General features: G+C 44.7%; 1 protein-coding gene across 6 annotated transcripts in view; it reads left to right on the forward strand.

Annotated features, from left to right (window-relative positions):
• The window catches only part of LOC144679921 (uncharacterized), a 106,402-nt gene that overhangs the window by 34,884 nt on the left and 53,233 nt on the right, over positions 1 to 18,285 (forward strand). The gene's annotated exons all lie outside the window — the stretch shown is intronic.

Consider the following 18,285-nt stretch of genomic DNA (forward strand, 5'->3'; position numbering starts at 1 on the left):
GCATCGTTTACATTCTCAGGTCGGCGGACATGCAGCCAACTCGACTGCGCGCCCGCCGACCTGTCAACGGCCTATTAAGGCCATTAAAAAAGCAATTGAAATCATTAATGGACCTGCCTGTACAACCTTAAAGTTGGCGGGCAGGCCGGGAGCCCTGGCGGGCTTCAGAAAAAGCATGAAACCTCATTCACGGGTGGGATGAGGTTTCATGAGGAATTTAAAAATTTCAGAATATTTTAACATAAAAGTTATGGACATGTCCCAACTCATGTGACAGTGGGACATGGCAGTAAAATTTTTTTCTCATCTTAATGTTTCAAACCTGAGCCGATCCCCCTGAGGCAGCACTTTGCCTCAGGGAGATCTGTGCGCTCTTTCGTGCGCATGCGTGAAAGAGCGCACTCCGGGCTCAGGCAATCCCCCCTGCCTGCACAGGGAGCACATAGTGCCTCCTGGCGGATGTCCCGCTGGGTGGGCCTTAATTGTCCCACCCACGTAAAATGGCGGCGCACCCACAAACGGGGGCACCGATCAGGAACCCGCCTGCCCGCGCCCCCTCCTGCACATCCCCCCTGACGGGAGGAAAGTGCTGCCCTAGGAGTTTCCCCACTAGAAAAATTGTTGGGCTTATCTTTACACCCTCTTTTGAACAAAGGCGTAATGTTTGCAATTCTCGAGCCTTCTGACACCATCCCTGTGTTTAAGGATGACTGGAAAATTATGACCAGTGTCACTGCAATTTCCACTCTCACTTCCCTCAGTATCCTCAATAGTGAAGACAGAAGCAAAATATTTGTTCATTTCATCCACCATTTCCTTATTATCTACTATTAACTTCTCATTCTCACTCTCTAGAGGACCAACACTCACTTTACTTACTCTCTTCCTGTTTAAATGCCTGTGGAAACTCTTGCTATTTATTTTTTCATTTCTAGTTAGCTTCCTCTCATACTTGAATTTCTTTGTCCTAATTAACCTTTTAGTCATTCTCTGCCGTTCTTTATATTCTGACCAGTCATCTGACCTACCTCTCATCTTTGTGCAGTTATGTTTTTTTCCTTAAGTTTGATGCTTTCCCTAACTTGTTTAATTAACCATGGATGGTGGGTCTGCCCCTTAGTAGGAATATACTTATTCTGAGTATTCTGAAATATCCCCTTAAATGCCTGCCTCTGCTTCTCACATACGCCTTAATATTCAGGACCCAAACCAGTTCTCCGTAATGGCTATCAGATCATATTTATTTACTTCAATGTGCGCTATCAATTTGTTTGCTTTGTTATGAATGCCATACGCATTCAGATTCAAAGCCTTTAGTTTAGCCTTTTTGTTATCTTTTTAACACCTAGGCTGGAACTTTCCATCCTCGTTGGAGTCAGGCGTCATGGCGGGTGGGAGGGGACAATATGGCGAGAAGGCCAAAAATCGGTTTCACGCTGGTGTGAAAACACAACGGGATCATCCGATGGTGTTCGCCATGGCGGAACGCAAATCCCATCGGAGGCCAGCGTGAACCCGCTTTGCATCCCGCTAATGGGATGCGAAGTAAGGCCCGACTGGAAACGCTCCCCACGTGCCAGATTTACCGTTACACTGGCGGGAAAACATGCCGGCCCAGAACACGTCTGGACAAGTGTGACGTGCAGAAGTTGGGACTTACTGTCAGGGACTTGCTCAGATCGTGGATATCCAAGGAGCAGAAGATGCTGGAGTCCTACAGCTACCGGACCCTGGAGGAACACTTTCACCGTACGCTGGGTGGATTCTCATGGACATGGCTCTGCCGTGAAGCAGCTCCCGGAAGGTGGGAGGTCTCCGTTGATGTCTCAGGTCTACTTTGGAACATCGTGGTCATGGGCTGCTACGGATGATTGATGGGGTTGTGGGGGAAGGTCCAGCTGTGAGTGGGAGAGGGAGGTGTACCGGGGGTGTAGGGTGAGCTTTGGTGAAGGGGGAATGAAGGTGTCAGAAGGGCGAGGTTTGATGCGGGGGAAGATGGAGTATGGGGGAGGGGGGGGCGGGAGGAGGGTGTAACAGGGAAGAATCCGGCAAGTGGGGAGGAAGGTGTAAGGACAGGAATTCAGGGGGAGGAAGGAGTTTGTTGGGGAGGAAGGACATGGGTGACTGGGGGCGGGGAAAGGATGGGGAGCTTCCAAGAAACTTGACTGTGACCATGTTTTTCAAATCGAAAGTAAGCGTAGTGTTGGACAGGCACAGGTGCTGCAAGAGAGTACGATCAGTGGGTGGCCGGAGCTCCAGGTCAGCTCAGATGGACAACTGAAAGAGAACCCAGTAGGCAGCACTGAAAATGCTCAGGACAGTGAGATGAGTGTGCTGGTGGAAGGCTCCGTGTGCCTGGGAGAGTGCTCGCACAAGGCTCTGAAAGGCCCTGCCACACACGCACACACCTCTCCCTCCTGAGTCACTCGTGGTCTGGCTGCGTGATGCTGAACTGCTAGTTAGTGGTGGGGGTGTGGGGGTGCGGGGGGGTGGGTGGTGTTGGTGGTGGGAAGTGGGGTATGCAGCGGGGGAAGGACTCCCGAAGCCTGTGAATGAAGCTGAAGGACAACATTACACATTGTTCAGTGAAAGTTAACATATTTTCAGGTTATAAAGTGTTCACCCATGCAACCACTTGTGATCAGAATTTCTTAGCTTTTCTAGGCCTACCACTTCTTGTAGGTGCTACTCTGACATCCACAGCAGGGGTGGAGATAGCCTGTGCATTGGTGGCCCTGTTGTCTCTGATGACTTCAGCATGTACCCTCTGGAGCGCTGAGGTCTTGAGGGCCCTGGCTTGCTTTGGCTGTCCTCCTGTGGGCCAGCTGCTCCCCCTGTGCTGACAGATGACGAGGTTCGAGGGGGTCACAGGCAAAAGGGACTTGGAGGGAGAGGACAGCCTCAGGGATTCCTGAGTGGATGAACCACCTGAGTGGGTGTACAGTTGCTGTTCCTTCTCCCTTTGGGTGCCCGAGGGCTTTGGCTTGACTCCTTGAGGGGAAGGAGCACCTGCAGGGACTTTGAAGTGCCCTGTTTTCCTTTTGTCTTGTCACTGCAGGAAATCACCCATGGCAACTGTGATGGAGTGCAGGTCTGTGCGCATCTTCACGTTTTGCTGGACCTGGGTCTTCATGGTATCTGCCATCCTTCCCATGGAGACCTCCATACATGCACAGCAGGTGGATGCACTCCTCCGACTTGTGTGCCACTCTGCTGAGGGTTTCCAACAGCTCTGTGTGATGTTCCCATGCTTTCTGCTGACTCTCCACAATGAGTTTGAAGGCTGAATCCAGAGGCTCGTCATCTAACTTGGACCTCACAGATTCCTCTTCCCCAGCAGTCCCTTGAGTGCTGGGGAGCTCAGCTGAACCTGCCTCCTCCTGCTGTGGACACATTCCATGTGGTGGCCACCAGATTGTGAACCGAAGCCTGCTCTAGATTTAGGTCCTACTGAGGTGTGTATCTCTGCGCTGGTGGAGGGTGCGGGTAAGCGCTGTGATGGTTTTTCCAGGCTGTTTATTTCCAATTATTCAATGGAGGACGTGTCCTGTTGGCTGGAGCTGAGGACCTGGATGGAGCTGAGGGACTGGTTGGCTGAGGGTGTCGGTCACTTGGCAGAGCTCCCTGTGAACCAAAGTAGAGATAATTATTTCATGGCAGCAAAGTCAAAAACAGGAGAGAGAGCACTCACACTTATGTTGAGAGAGGGATGATGTGGTGCAGGATGCTCACATGGGTGTTCACCGCCAACCTCACTGTCGCCGCAGGCATGGTCCATGTCCTCACCAGTCAGTGCACTGGCACACTCCTCAAAGTGAGTGAGGGACCTAATGTGGGCCACTCTACCCCTGGTCTGGGACCTCTCCCTGCTGTTGTGAGCCAGCTTCTCCTGCATGAAAACAGATGGAGAGAGTGTGAGCAGGATGCATGGCACTGTGTGGAATGTTTGTGTGGTGAGTGAAGCCATGGATAGGATGAAGATGTGAGCTCCAGAGAATGTGAACCTGATGGAGATGAGGGTTAGTGGTGTTGTCCCTTGAGGTGTGCGATTCCTATGGATGTATGATGGGTTTGTGAGTGTGTGAGTTGAGAGTGATGAGGTGGTTGACTTATCCTGGCGGAATGGATGAGAGCATTCATCCTCTTCCTGCACTGGGTGGCTGACATTCTCTGTGCTCTGGTGGTGCTGACTGCTGCTGCCACTCCCTCCCACACTGGCTTGGTGACTCTGGTGGACCTCCTTCAGCCAGAGCTGGGGTAGAGGACATTGCGGCGGCCTTCCACTGTGTCCAGCAGACTCCCCAGAAAGGCATCAGTAAATTTGGGGGCTACTGTCTTCTTTGCTTTCGGGGCCATCTGTCGCCTGGAGCAGTCCTGGTCTGAAGACATGAAGGAGGCTGTGCTCTGGTGTGCTTTAAATCTGATGCCCGGAGTGAGGAAGCGCTGAGGACACGGCATGGCGGGCAAATCCGAGTCCGCCCGCCAGCGATCTGGTGTGTTCCCTGTGAATGCATAATTAATGAGGCAGGTCGCACCGGCATTGGGATGATACGGGACAAAAGCTGCCATTGCAGCCGGCAGGTAAAATGTCCTTTTTCCCGCCCGCTACTGCACTTTGTGCAAACGTGGTACGATTTCACTCCTAGTCTTGATACTTTATGCATTCTTAGGTTTTTTTCTCTCTGTCCCTTCCTGCCATTCTCTGACCCTCATTTCCCATATTACTATTCTTTGATATACCACTTCTTTCCACATTTGATCCCTGGCCCCCACTATTTGGTTTAAAACCCTCTCTACTTCCTTAGTTATGCAGTTCGCAAGAACGCTGGCCCCAGCATGCTGCAGGTGTAGATTTTCCCAACTGTACAGCCCCCACTTTCCCCAGTACTAGTGCCAGTGGCTCACAAACTGGAACCCACTTGTCCCACACCAGCCTTTGAGCCACGTATTCATCTCTCTAATTTTATGTATCCTATGCCAATTTGCACACGGCTCAGGTAATAATCCAGAGATTATAACCTTTGAGGTTCTGCTTTTCAAGTTAGTGCCTAACTCCTTATACTCTCAATGCAGAGCCTCTTTCCTGGTTCTACCTATGTTTTTGGTACTTACGTGGACCATAACAGCTGGATCCACTGCAAGTTCCTCTCCAGCCCTGAGCTGATGTCCTGAACCCTGGCACTGGGCAGGCAACACAGCCGTCTGGACTCTCACTCTTTGCTGCAGAGAACAATGTCAATCCACCTCACTATACTGTCCCTTACAACCACTACATTCCTTTTTGCTCCCCCAACTTGAATGGCTTCCTGTACCACGGTGCCATGGTCAGTTTGCTCATCCACCCTGCAGCCCCCACTCTCATCCAAACAAGCTGAGAGAACCACAAACCTATAGGATAATTGCAGAGGCTCACACTCCTGCACTCTTGCCCTCTGGGTCCCCTTACCTGCCTCACTTGCAGTCACACCCTCCCGTCCCTCACCACTGACCAAATCAGAAGACCCTATCCTAAGTGGTGCAACTGCCTCCAGGTATCTTTCCCCCTCCCTGATGGGTCGCAGAGTCTGCAGCTCAGCCTGCAGCTCAATGACTCTGAGTCGCAGTTCCTCAAGCAGCAAACACTTACTGCAGACATGTTTGCCCTGGATCATAATGGTATCCAGGAGCCCCCGCATGCTGCAGCCTTGACATATCACCTATCCTGCAGTCCTTAATGTGTTTTAAATGCTTAATTATATTATTTTCTTATTTATGTGGCTTTTTTATATATTTTATTAACTTTACCACCAATCTGCGTACTATTTTAAACTTTAGGGATAGAATAGAACTTACCCAATTACCAGATGCTTACCAAACAGCCAGCTCCTTTCCCTGTAGTAGAGTAAGAACCAATTCCTACAAAAGCAAGGAAGTTATGCTAACCTAAGCCTTTATAAATCACTGGTTAGGCCCCAGCTGGAGTATTCAGTTTTGGGCAGTACGTTTTAGAAAGGATTTAGGAAGGCCTTTGAGATGCTGCAGAGAAGATTTCCTGGGGATGAGGGACTTTGATTATGTGAAGCAACTGGAGAAGCTGGATTGTTTTCCTTTTGGTAGAGTATAAGAGGAGAATTAATTGTGGTGTTCAAAATCATGAATGGTTTTGATAGAATAAATAAGTGACAGAAAGATTGGTAACCAGAGAACATAGAGTTAAGGTGATAGGCAAAAGATCCAGGGGCAACATGAAAAAACACTTTCTTACACAGCGAGCTGTTGTGATCTGGAGTGTATTGCCTGAAAGGATGGTGGAAGCAGATTCAATAGTAACACGCAAAAGAGAATTGGATAAATACTTGAAGGGGAAAAAAAATAGAGACTATGGGGAAAGAGCAAGGGTGTAGGATTAATTGAATAGCTCTACCAAAGATCTGGCATTGTTCCAAGTGGTGGATGAAAAGGCTTCTGCTCTCAAGCTTTTATACACAAAGGATGGCATCAGGGATCACATGACTATGGCAAGTCACCGTGCACAAAGGTACTTTTCCAAACACCCACTTTTCATAAAAACAAAAATCAACCCGCATACACTATCATCTGCAGTTGCAAATCAGGCACATCCATGGTCTACAATGAAAATCGTCACACATGCAGAAAACTGTTTGGTCATTCTAGTCTGACCCACTGTCCTTACACATGGCATTGCACACTCAATCTTTAAAGCATTCAGGTCTTCTAATGATATGTGTGTGGGTTGTTTATCTGTGTCCTCTTGCTCCTGGGATGATGTTGGCTCTCTGGGGAATGTTGCTGTCGTGGCAAGTGTTGCTGCTGTGGTAATTGTTGCTTCTGATATTTGTTGGGGACCGGTTGACCTCTGGAACTGATAACCATTCGGTTCTTTGTGTGGTTGGTGAAATCACATCATCTTCATCAGCTGTCTGCTGTGAAGGAGCAGCTTCTCCAGTTGTACATAAATGTCTGCAGTTACAATGATATATTTGGTCGTTCATTTTCACTGTGAATGATTGAGGTGCCAGCTTCTCTACAGAGGTCCCAGGTTGCCATGTGGGCTGACTTTTGTTGAGAGTGTTGATTGTTTGCACTCTGACTGTCTCTCCAATTCTCAGCTCTGTCAAAGATTTGGCAGCTTTTTCAAAGTGAAATTTGGCCTTCTGTAAAGTTGTTTCACTTTGATTTTGTCACTCACTCCTGTTACTACTTCTGGCTTCAGTATGGTTAAGCTATTGGAAGAGTCGTTTAGGTGTGGCATGGCATTAGTCGCTTAACTGGGCTACTTTCCACACCCTCAGCAGGTGCTTTACTCTACTCTAGGATTGCCGTGTTCACACCTATGCTGGATCTACTCGATTTTTGATGATCCGTTTGATAATTTTCACTGTGGCCTCAGCCTTTCCATTTGACTGGGGTTAGTGTGGAGACTAAAGATCAGTAGGAAATTTACAAACAAATTGAAAAACTAATTAAATAAAATAGAGATGCAGGGCCAGGCGATGTGTTGTAGCTGCATGATGTGGGAGCTGGTGGACCACGTTGTGGTTCCTAGTGACCACATTTGTAGCAAATGTTGGTTGCTCGAGGAACTCTGGCACAGAGTTGATGAGCTGGAGTCTGAGCTTCGGACACTGCGACACATCAGGGAGGGGGAGAGTTACCTGGACACTGTGTTTCAGGAGACAGTCACACCCCTTAGATTAACTACCTTAAATTCGGCCAGTGGTCAGGGACAGCAGGGTGTGGCTATGAGTGAGGCAGATAGAAGGATCCAGGAAGTAGCACTGCAGGAGTCTCAGCCCTTGCCCTTATCCAACAAGTTTGAGATTCTTGCTCCCTGTGTGGACGAGAGCGGGGACTGTAGGGAGGATGAGTAAACTGACCATGGCACCATGGTACAGGGAGCCATTCAAGTGGAAGGAGAAAAGAGAAATGTAGTTGTAATCGGGGATAGTATAGTTAGGGGAATAGATACTGTTCTCTGTAGCCAGGATCAAGAGTCCCGAGGGCTATGTTGCTTACCTGGTACCGGGATTAAGGATATCTCATCTAGGCTGCAGAGGAACTTGGAGTGAGAGGAGAAAGATCCGGTTGTCGTGGTCCATGTAGGTACCAACGATATAGGTAGAACGAGGAAAGAGGTTCTGCTGAGGGAATACGAGCAGCTAGGGGCTAAATTAAGAAGCAGAACCAAAAAGGTAATAACCTCCAGATTACTACCTGAGCCACGAGCTAATTGGCACAGGGTCAATAAGATTAAAGAGGTAAATGCATGGCTCAAAGATTGGTATGGGAGAAATGGGTTCGAATTCATGGGACATTGGGACCAGTACTGGGGAAAGAGGGAACTATTCCGTTCGGACGGGCTCCACTTGAATCATGCTGGGACCGGTGTCCTGGCGAATCACATAACTAGGGTCGTAGATAGGGCTTTAAACTAAATAGTGGGGGGAGGGTTCAGTTGCATGGAAATATAAAAAATCAAAGTTTAAGGAGAGGGTAAGAGTGCAGGTTGGTGACGAGGCTGATTGCTATCGAAAAGTGAAAGGAAGGACCAGAGTGTGTGAAAGCCATATTGCGCCAAAGAATCATATAAGAGTTGGGAAAATTGACAAGGCTTTGTATCTGAATGCGCGTAGCACCAGGGAATAAAACTAATGAGTTAACAGCGCAAATAGAGATAACTAGGTATGATTTGGTGGCGATTACTGAGAGTGGGTACAGGAAGAACAGGTTTGGGAGTTGAATATCCAAGGGTACTCAGTGTTTATGAAGGATAGGCAGGAAGGAAAAGGTGGTGTAGCTTTGTTAGTAAAGAAGGAGATCAGTGCTATAGTGAGGAATGATATAGGCACTGGAGAGCAAGACGTAGACTCAGCCTGGGTAGAAATAAGAAATAGCAAGGGAAAGAAGTCCCTGGCTGGAGTAATCTATAGGTTCCCAAACAGTAGTTCAGCAGTAGGGCACAGTATAAACCAGGAAATACTGGGAGCATGTAAGAAAGGTATGGCAATAATCATGGGTGATTTTAATATGCATATAGACTGGACTAATCAAATTGGCAAGGATAGTCTTTTGAGTTCATAGAGTGTATTAGAGATTGTTTCTTGGAGCAATATGTTGTGGAATCAACCAGGGAGAAGGCTATTCTGGATTTGGTTTTATATAATGAGATGGGATTAATTAATGATCTCATAGTAACGGATCCTGTAGGGAAGAGTGATCATAGTATGCTAGAATTTCAAGTTCAGTTTGAGAGCGAGAAACTTAAGTCCCACACTAGTGTTCTGGAGTTAAACATAGGCATGAGAGTAGATTTGGCCCTAGTGGACTGGGCTGGAAGACTACAAGGTAGGACAGTTGATGAATAGTGCAGGTATTTAAGGAGATATTCAATTCCTCCCAAATAAAATATATTCCAAAGAGGAATAAAGATGGTAAGAGGGGGAAAAAGCAGCCATGGCTAAGCAAGGAAGTTAAAGATAACATAAAGGCAAAAACTAAGGCATACCAAATTGCAAAGGTCAGTGGCAGGCTGGAAGATTGGGAAACTTTTAAAGATCAACAAAGGGTTACTAAAAAAATAATTAAAAAAGCAAAGGTAAATTATGAAAGAAAACTAGCACAAATTGTATAAACTGATAGCAAAAGCTTCTGCAAGTATATAAAAGGAGAGTAGCTAAAGTGAATGTTGGTCCCTTGGAGGATGAGACTGGGGAGTTAATAATGGGGAACGCAGAAATGGCGGAGATGCTTAATCAATATTTTGCCTCAGTTTTCACGGTGGAGGACACTAGTACCACCCCAATAGTAACAGGTAGTGCAGAAGGTATAGAGAAGGGGGAACTTAGAACAATCACCATCACTAGAGAAAATGTATTGAGCAAACTATTGGGATTAAAGGGTGACAAGTCCCCAGGACCTGATGGCCTACATCCCAGGGTCTTAAAGGAAGTGACAGTGGAGATAATGGATGCATTGGCTATAATATTCCAAAATTCTCTGGATTCTGGAAAGGTTCCAGTGGATTGGAAAAATGCTAATATAATGCCCCTATTCAACAAGGGGGGGAGAGGCAGAAAGTAGGAAACTATAGACCAGTTAGTTTAACATCTGTCATTGGGAAATTGTTGGAATCCATTATTAAGGAAATAGTAATGGGGCATTTGGAAAGTCAAAATGCAACCATCAGAGTCAGCATGGTTTTATGAAGAGTAAATCGTGTTTGACTAATTTGTTAGAGTTCTTTGAAGATGTGACAAGGAAAGTGGATAATGGGGATCCTGTAGATGTAGTATATCTGGACTTCCAGAAGATCTTTGATAAGGTGCCGTGCTAAAGATGAATACACAAGATAAGATCACACGGAGTTAGGGATAATATATTAGCTTGGATAGAGGATTGGCTAGCCAACAGAAAGCAGCTAGTCGGGATAAATGGGTCTTTTTCTGGATGGCAAGCTGTAACTAGTGGGGTGCCACAGGGCCCGGTCCTTGGGCCCCAAGTATTTACAATCTATATTAATGACTTGGATTCAGGGATAGAAGGTACTATAGCTAAATTTTCAGATGACACCAAAATAGGTGGGAAAGTAAGTTGCAATGAAGAAATAAGAAATTTACAAATAGATATTGACAGGTTAGGTGAATGGGCCAAAATTTGACAGATGGAGTTTAACATGGATAGGTGATAAAAAGGCGACTTATTATTTAAATGGAGAGAAACTTCAGAATGCTTCAGTGCAGAGGGATCTGGGTGTCGTTGTGCATGAATCGCTGAAAGCTAGTATGCAGGTACAGCAGGTAATAAGGAAGGCAAATGGAATTTTGGCATTTATTGCTAAAGGAATAGAGTAGAAAAACAGGGAAGTGTTGTTGCAACTGTACAAGGCATTGGTGAGACCGCACCTGGAGTACTGTGCACAGTTTTGGTCCCCTTACTGGAGGAAGGATGTAGTTGCATTGGAGGCAGTTCAGAGGAGGTTAACTAGATTGACTCCAGAGATACGGGGCTTGTCTTATGAGGAGAGATTGAGCAGTTTAGGCCTATACTTGCTAGAGTTTAGAAGGATGAGAGGAGATCTAATTGAAGTATATAAGTTACTAAAGGGGATAGACAAAGTAGACGTGGAGTGGATGTTTCCCCTTGTGGGGCATTCTAGAATGAGAGGCCATAGTTTTAGGCTAAGGGGTGGTAGATTTAAATCAGAGTTGAGGAGGAATTACTTTTCTCAAAGGGTTGTGAATCTGTGGAATTCGCTACCTCAGAGTGCATTGGATGCCGGGACACTGAATAAATTTAAGGAGGAGATAACCAGATTTTTAATTAGTAACGGGTTGAAAGGTTATGGGGAGAGGGCAGGAAATTGGAGTTGAGGCTGAAATGAGATCAGCCATGATCATATTGAATGGCGGTGCAGGCTCGAGGGGCTGAATTGCCTACTCCTCCTAGTTCTTATGTTCTTATGAGATGATGTGTAGTTCTGAATTTCCCAATCATTTATGAAGCAGATAGAAGAGGTTTGAGAAAGATGCTTTGAAGTGGCTTGTGGTCAGACTCTACCATCACTTTGTCTCTTCCAAACCGATTAAAATGCTTACAAACAAAGTTAATAGCCAGGCCCTCTTTCTCAATCTGTATGTGGTGTCATTAATGCTCTGGACGCAACCACAAAGTGATTGTCTTTGCTGCATGAGGGTTGCTCCAAGTTCTGTCTTGCTGGCATCACACTACAGGGCAACTTCATCGTTAACATTGTAGTACCTCAGCATTGGTGTATCGTCACTAGTTGCTTGATGTGAGTGAAAGCTGCTTCTTGTTTTGTGCTGCAATAGCATTGAACATCCTTTGCAGTGAGCTTGCATAAAAGTTCACACTCCGATGACAAATTGGGCAAGCAATTTGCTAGGCAGTTCACAAATCCAAACATTTGTTGCACCACTTCTGTTGATTGCCTCACCTCTGCTAGCTTATCAGGACCAGGGCAAACTCCTTTTGCTGTCGGTACATGGCCTATGTTCTTGACTTCAGTCATCATCAGTTGCAGTTTCTTCTTATTCAGCTTCAGGTTCATCTGGCGAGCTTGTTATAGCAGTCTCCCTAGATTCTGATCGTAATCTGTGATGGCATCTTCCATCGTATCTCCACATCCAAAGACTAGCAGATCATCTATGATCGCTTCCACTCCTGAAAGATCATTGACTATCTCATGCTGTTTGCATTGATACTTTTCCAGAGCAGTGGAAATGCCAAACGGCATGCACAACCATCTATACCTTCCAAATGGCATCCAGAATGTAGTCAGAAACTACTGCTTTCATTCAACTTCACTTGCCAGTCTGTTATCATAATTGTGGCTCTTAATTTAGGTTGTCCTTGGTTAGAACTGAAAGAGACTGCTGGAGGTGAGGCTGTTGGTAAATTTTACTTTTTATTAACATCCTTCTATAGGATAAGGCTTAGCACCAGGCTCCATACAGAACCATCTTTCAGTAGACTCTGTTGTCGTATGATCTTACATCACTGGTGATGTAGACTCTCTCCCCAAGTCTCCGATGCTGTTCAATATGTTATTTGATTATCCTACATCTCTCTCCGATGTCTCTGCCTTCATCTCTGGTCCACAGAGATAACCATAGTGGTGGTTTAACTAATCTCTCAGACTTTGTTCTCAGCTCTCTCGGAGGCTGCATAGGATTCGAGTTCTCCATGTTCTCTCTCAAACTTGGTAGTATGTGAATCAGAGAATGCGAGCTAACTGTTCAGGTTGTCTCCCTGATCTCCTGGTTAACTGGTCCATTCCATTGAAAGCCTTCTTGTAGATATGAGTGCACTTCTGTTTCTTCTCATTTTTTCATTTTCAGTCTCCACAAGATAAGATCGCGGATGTAGTGTTTTTTCCAAAACCTGGCTCTCAAGATTTTGGTCACAAATTCATATGGACTCCCCTGTCTGGGGTTCTGGTAAGTTATGGACTCTATGGCGTTGATTATAGTTACTGGTTTGATTTGTGTGATACTCATCCTCCTTCTCCCTTCCTCTCTCTATATCTGCCGCCTTGAGGCATGATGGCATAAGCAAGTGTGGAAGAGCAGAAAGTTGAGTCCGCAGTTGCCTTCCCATTTGAAGTTTTCACAGAGCCAGACCATTCTGGAGTAGTGTGAAACAGTAGTTCAACAGTGCCAGTTTGATATTGTCATTTTTCTTCAACAAAGCTTTTATCATCCTTACTACTCTTTTGGCCTCTCCATTAGCTTGTGGGTATCTGGGTGAGCCAGTTGTGTGGACAAATCCATAGGCTTCTGTGAACTGCTTAAAACATTCATTGGTAAACTGTGGGCCATTGTCTGAAATGACTAGATCTGGAATGCCATGAATGGCAAAAATTTATTTCAGTAACATAATGACAGCTTCTGAGGTGGGATCATGCAGACCTCAATCCACACCCACATCTTCAACAAAATTTCCGTCATCTTATTCAGGCTTGTCAACAGGAATGCTTGACAATGTGCTGTAGTTTGTTGTTTTCCTTGGACATATTTGGTTGTAGCATTGAACCTCATCAATCTCAAAGAAGATCTCTGCACTCTTGGTGGCACCTTTGCTAATTCTTTAGCATTAATGATGTAACCAATGGTTTGTGATCTGTCTTAATGGTAAACTTTAGGCTTAAGTTATAGTGGGCAAACTTCTCAGTATGTAGCTGCCAATGCTTCTTTTTCAAATACAGCGTATCTTTGGTCCACTTCCGTCAATGATCGAGATGTGTAATATGCTGTTCTGTGTTTACCATCTCTGTGAGTCTGAAAGAGTGCTGCTCCCAGTACTGCTCCCATCGCATTTGTGGCAACTATTGTAGGCAGTTCTAGATCATCATAAGCCAATATGTCTGGTGAAATGAGGATCTCTTATTATCTCTTTGAGAGAAACTTGTTGATTTTCTCCCCAACACCATGGTTGGTCTTGCCTGAGCAATTCTCGCAGTGCTCCATTTACATGTGCCAGAGTAGGTAAGAACTTTCCTACTTGATTGACCAAACCACTGTGACATTGTGAGATGGTGGAAACTCTTTGATTGCCATGGTTTTTTGAGGATCAGCCCTGATGCCTGATGTGTGAACGATGTGTCCCAGAAATTTAATGGTTGGTTCCAAGAACTCACGTTTACACTTGCTTTGAAGAAGGGTGATACGGACTCGAAATGTTAACTCTGTTACTCTTACCGCAGATGTTGTCAGACCTGCTGAGTATTTCCAGCATTTACTGTTTTTACCTCACATTTGTTATTATGGGTTAGTTCTGCTTCTTGCGCTGTTGGTGCCATGTGGGAGTTGGTTAGCTCAGTTGGCTGTGCGGCTGGTTTGTGATGCAGAGTGATGCCAACAGCGTGGGTTCAATTCCTGTACTGGCTGAGGTCATCCATGAAGGCCCCACCTTCTCAACCTCACCCCACGCCTGAAGTATGGTGAGCCTTAGAGTAAATTCACCACCAGTCGTTTCTCTCTAATGAGAGAGCAGCCTATGGTCATCTACTTTATAGATGAGTTGTAGATCTGTGCAAGCTTTTCAGCTTAATGGTGAACACTCTTGGTTTTGGATCACCAAAAGATTCTGTGATTTCTCTTCCTTTATACTGAAGCATAGCCCTGACCTTCAGTTGAATGCCTCCTGGGCCGTGGATTTGAATGGTTGATGTCTGGAGGAAGTCCTACTTCATCCACCTGTGTCTGAAGGAACTGAAACTCTTGCTCTAGTGTCTAATTTGAAGTTTGTTTTATGCCCTTGGCCCATGGTTTTTCTTCATTCTAGCTTTTCTTCAAGTTCTATTGCCATTTTTCAGACGCTGTCATTTCCTCGCAGTTATTTTGCTTGCTGCTTTTTCAGCCACTGGGCTTTTTTCCCTCTGTTTTTGGTCTTTCTGAGACTTTTACTTGGTGCTTTTTCTGTTGTCTTTATCATTGCCACCATCTGGTTATCATTGTTGTGGGTCTTAGCTTAGGTTGTGCTTGGTTAGGATCAAGAGAGACTGTTGGAGGCAAGGCTGTCTGTAAACTTTACCTTTTATTAAACATTCTTCTAACTATGTACAGCACAAGGATTAGCATGACACTTCACACAGGATCATCCCTTAGTAGGCTATATTGTCATATGATCTTACATCTTTTATGTGGACTGTCTATTTGTATATTTAATATTAACCTTTTACACTAAGCCAGCATTCATCCTTCCTATCTAGGATGGTAAAGACCTTTGCCTTGGTAAGTTGCAGCAAAATTTCTTCAATGGTGGAACGGGGTAGTGAGATTTTTTCAAAGCTTTATTGAGGTCCTTTGGATCTATGCACACACTCAGCTTTCTTCACTGCTACTATGCTGTTAATCCAGTCTGTAGAAATTGTCATTTTCTTGATTACTCCCATCTTTTCAACTTGCTCTATCTTGTCTTTCAGGCTATACTTGAGGGCAGCTCAGACTTTCCTGGGAAGATGTTGAGTTAGTCTCATACTCTCACCTACTCAAGATGATATTCACCAGAAAGACATCCAAGACCTGTGAAAACATCTTTGTAATTTTTAAAGATTTGTTCAACAGTCAATGGCTTTGTGCCGTGCAAAACACTACACACCTCTTCTGGTATATGGAGGGTTACCAGTCTAACTTTTGACTTGTTTCAGCTGAGATGAATTGGTTCTGCTTAGTGTCTACTATTTGGAACTGTAAATCTTCTTTCTTTCCATTGCATTGGGCCCTCAGCTTAGTTTGTCCTCTTGGGGTGAGCACTGTTCCATCATATAGCCTCATCTTTACCTTTGACAGCTTCATTTTCTGTTCACCAGCTTGAACAGGTCTGTGAAGCTCATGATGTTGCACATAGCACCAGTGTCTATCTGACACTTTATATTAAATTGATGCTCTCCTTTTTATAGTCATCGTTCCAATAGTCACAAGTAATTTTTTCCTTGAGACTTGAGGGTGCCAACCTGTTTTAGGGTGTAGAGCAATTCATCAGGATCATTGTCCGACATCTTTCCAGCTACCATCTTTATAGGCTTGCTTTTCTTCTTTCCAGCAAAACACTTGTGTGCAAATTGATTCAGCTTCTTGCAGTTAGAACACTGCTTTCCCCACGCTGGACATGCTTCCTTTTGTACGGTGTCCTCTGCAATATTTACATCGAGTACTCCGGCCTTGATATTCCTGCTGGCCCTTTTGTAGATAGTTCTTCCTTTTCTCCATTGCCTTGTGCTTGGAATACTTGAACTGCCTCTCAGCTTAGTGCAAAGCTTCGCCAGTTCTCCCATCAATACTATTCAGCTGATGGTTGACCACTTCAGAGCTATTGTACATGTCAGTAGCTTTCTTGGGAGTAAGTTTCTCTTCTCTCAGCAGGTGGTAGAATCCTAAGACAATCCCATCTCTGATCAGATCATCCTTCAGTTGCTCAAACTCACAAGATTCAGCTAGACGTCTCAGTGCAGTCATATACTGAACCATATTCTCTCCCTCTCCCTGAGCTCTGATGTTGAACATGTAGTGTTCAGAAGTAACATTAATAGAGGACTCAAAGTAGGTCTTCAAGGCCTCTAAAATTTCACAAGACTGGCTTTTCTGCTCCTCAGTGAGGTCCAGGTTCCTTGTTCAACTCTGTGGCAAGTTCATAGTTCTATTATTGAGACTGGAAGAATTTCCAATTTATTTTCAAATCTCCCTTCATCTTGGTAGAATCTGGTACTGGAATATTCAAAGCCATACTGACTCACACAGCAGTCAATGTCCTGTACAAAGTTGTAGACTGCAGTTTAAATTATTCTCTGCTGTTTCTTAGTGACTGGCTCTCTTCCAGCTATCAAAATCTACTCAATTTCAGCTGCACATGACTGACACCATGTTCCAAGTGGTGGATGATATGGCTCCTGCTCTCTAGTCTTTATGTACAAAGGATGACAGAGGACACATGACTATGGCAAGCCACAGTGCACAAAGGAACTTCTCCAAACAGACGTGGTGGGCTGAATGGTCTCCTTCTGTGTTGTGTATTCTATGATTCTACATTCTACGATTCTTTGGGAAAACATTCCAAGCTCCAGCAAACAAACCCCTTTGTAAAGACATTTCTTCTTACCCCTCTCCTCTCTCTTTTAGGGACCATTTTAACTTGATGGCCTCTTGTCACAGACTCCAGGATCAGAAGCAATTATCTTTTCCTATTCATCCTATCTACAGGATATGAAGAAAATTTAAAAACCTCATGGATCGGAAAAACTTGTTTCTTCCAACTATAGGCTGATGGATGTGGGGCAGGCTGGCAGAGAGGAGAGTTGATTTGGGCCAGCTGACACATTTAAAAGGAGCTGGGTTGATATTTCTGGGTATAGTAGTGAGGTAGTTATGTCACAGGATCAGTAATTTAATAAAGGCCTGACTAAATACAGTGAATATGTATTCAATCACATTTGAGAATTTGAATTCAACTTTCAAAAGCATTGGAAATAAAAAGTAAAGTAATTTCTCTTCATCTCCTCTCTGTTATTTTCTCCAATCATCTTAAATGTATTTCCTTTGTTCTCATTGGAGCAGAGAAAGTTAAGGGAGATATAATGGAAATGTTCAAAATTATGAAGGGTTTTGATAGACTAGGTATGAAGAAACTGTTTCCAGTGCAGGATGATTGGTAAAAGAACCAGAGGCAACGTGGGCAAACATTTTCTTAGCAGTTAGCTGTGATTTGGAATGCATTGTCTGTAAGGATGGAGGAAGCAGATTCAATAGTAACTTTCCAAAGGGAATTGGATAAATATTTGAAGGGAGGAGAAAAGTGTTTTGATGAATAGATAGGGAGAGACTGTTTCCAGTGGCAGAAGAGCTGACAACTAAAGGTCTCAGATTTAAGATAGTTGGCAAAAGAGCCGGGGTGAGGAGTAGGGGGGTGGAATAAAGAAATTTTTTTCAATGTAGCTATGATTTGAACTGTACTGATTGAAAGAGTGGTGGAAGCAATGGTAACTTTCAAAGGGAAATTGGAGCTATACTTGAAAAACAAAAAAGTAGGATGGAACTAATTTGATAGGTGTTTCAAAGAGCTGGCACAAGCACAATGGGATGGATGGCCTCCCTCTCCCGCATGATTCAACACCGTTAAACTCCTTTTAATAGGAAATTAGCTGATCCTCCATGGCATTGCTCACTGGTTATCTTCTTAGTTACTAATATGGCTTGCCCCTTTAAGGCCATTGTCGAACTATTCCCTTGTGTGAATTGGTATAATTATTCACATCCTGCAGAAATTTAGAGG

This window comes from Cetorhinus maximus, chromosome 4, assembly GCF_964194155.1.
Source record: "Cetorhinus maximus chromosome 4, sCetMax3.hap1.1, whole genome shotgun sequence".
Classification (NCBI taxonomy): Eukaryota; Metazoa; Chordata; class Chondrichthyes; order Lamniformes; family Cetorhinidae; genus Cetorhinus; species Cetorhinus maximus.